We start from the raw sequence: 1,725 nt of genomic DNA on the forward strand, positions 1-1,725 counted from the left end.
GGGAGCGAGGTGCCAAGGGATCGCGGGAGGGCGGTGGCCCGGCCGGGACTCGGCGTCCGGACTCCCACGAGCCGTCGGCCCAGATGCCAGTGGGAGTCCCCCGCCAGCGCCCGGCACTGCGGCGCGGGGACTGCGCCAGCCTGGCCGCCAGCGGCAAGGTTAGTGTCCGTCCCAAGGAGATGGCCCAGGAAGGGGCGCCGCGGGGGGCTGCGGCCTCTCTCAGCTCCTGCGCGCGCCGGGGCGAAGGCGGGGTCCGGTGGGTCCTGCCGCCGGCATCTGCCTGAAAGGCGAGAATGACTCTCTTAGCCGCCTCGGCCGGGGTCCTACTTCCCCCACCAGGCCCTGCTGCCCATAGTCCCTGGGGCGCTCACCTTCGCAGTATCCCACCCGCCTCCGGAGTATCCACATGAGCCTTCAAACAGCATTTGTATGTCCCACCCTCCCTGTGCTCTGTTTTCTTGAATTATTGGTCTTCCATCCCCAGCAGCCAAGCTGTATCCTAATGTAGCTCACTTTTTGCTGCAGCAACCTCATCCCTCAGACCATTCAAACAGTGAGCTTGTCAGGAGACCAGCACTTCTGAGGGCTATAACGTGCATTACGTCAAACTAGATGCTTTGAAGAGGGCGAGAAAAAGAATATCAAGAAGTCATAAAGCACCTAACAATGAATTATAAAGCAGTAACTGAAGATACACAAACGATATGCAGAGGATTTTATTTAAACTAATTGTATTTACATTTGTAACATACCTTAATTTCCTTGTGCATTCAATTTCTATATCTCAAGTGCAATTTATGTCATCATTTTTTGAGTATCTAGTATTTGTTACACACTGTGCTAAGTGCTGTGGGGGAAACAGAGAAACTCATTCATCATGGGAATTACCAATAGGGAATATAAACTATAGTACCAAATGGAAACCCTGGTGGTGTAGTGGTTAAGAGCTATGGCTACTAACCAAAAGGTCAGCAGGTTGAATCCACCAGGTGCTCCTTGGAAACCCTATGGGGCAGTTCTGCTCTATCCTATAGGGTTACTATGAGTCGTAATCCACTTGACAACAATGGTTTTGGTTTTGGTTATAGGACTATACACCAGGGCTCTGGTGGTGCAGTGGTTAAGTGCTACAGCTACTAACCAAAAAGTCAGCAGTTTGAATCCACCAGTTGTTCCTTGGAAACCCTATGGGGCAATTCTACTCTATCCAATAGGGTTGCTATGAGTTGGAATTGACTCCATGGCAATGGGTTTGGTATTTTTTTATAGTACTATATATTGCTATCACTTTTAAACATAAAGTGCCAAGTACTATTCTAAACACTTTACATATATTAAGTCATTGATTTTTATACCATCTCTTTGAGGTACTGTATGTTTCTATATTTTGCAGATGAAGAAATTGAGGCACAGAGAGTTTAAACAACTTGCCTAAGGTCACATAACGAAGATGTGGTGGAGGTGAGATTGAAATACGGGTATTCTTAACTTCTGACCCCAAGCTCCTAACCACTGTAGTATACTGCCTCTGTATTAGGCACCATGTAGTAAGAGTTAAAACAAAGTGCTAGGGGAGTGCTGGGAAAAGGAGAGAGACTGCTAGCCCTTAATATATGGAGTTCTAAAATTAGTACTTCCTTCTCAGGATCTCTGTTTTCACCTTGTTGAGAAACTAACGTTAAAGAGCAGCTTTCCATATATCCTGGGGGTCACCTAAGTTCTTTA

General features: G+C 47.5%; 1 protein-coding gene across 1 annotated transcript in view; it reads right to left on the reverse strand.

Annotated features, from left to right (window-relative positions):
* Positions 1 to 581, reverse strand: part of PHF24 (PHD finger protein 24) — a 27,262-nt gene extending 26,681 nt beyond the window's left edge. The window contains exon 1 of the mRNA XM_004372307.1: positions 372 to 581. The gene's annotated coding sequence lies outside the window, so the exon portion shown is untranslated. The remainder of the gene's footprint in view (positions 1 to 371) is intronic.
* Positions 582 to 1,725: the final 1,144 nt, after the last annotated feature.

This window comes from Trichechus manatus, unplaced genomic scaffold (assembly GCF_000243295.1).
Source record: "Trichechus manatus latirostris isolate Lorelei unplaced genomic scaffold, TriManLat1.0 scaffold00016, whole genome shotgun sequence".
Taxonomy (NCBI): Eukaryota; Metazoa; Chordata; class Mammalia; order Sirenia; family Trichechidae; genus Trichechus; species Trichechus manatus.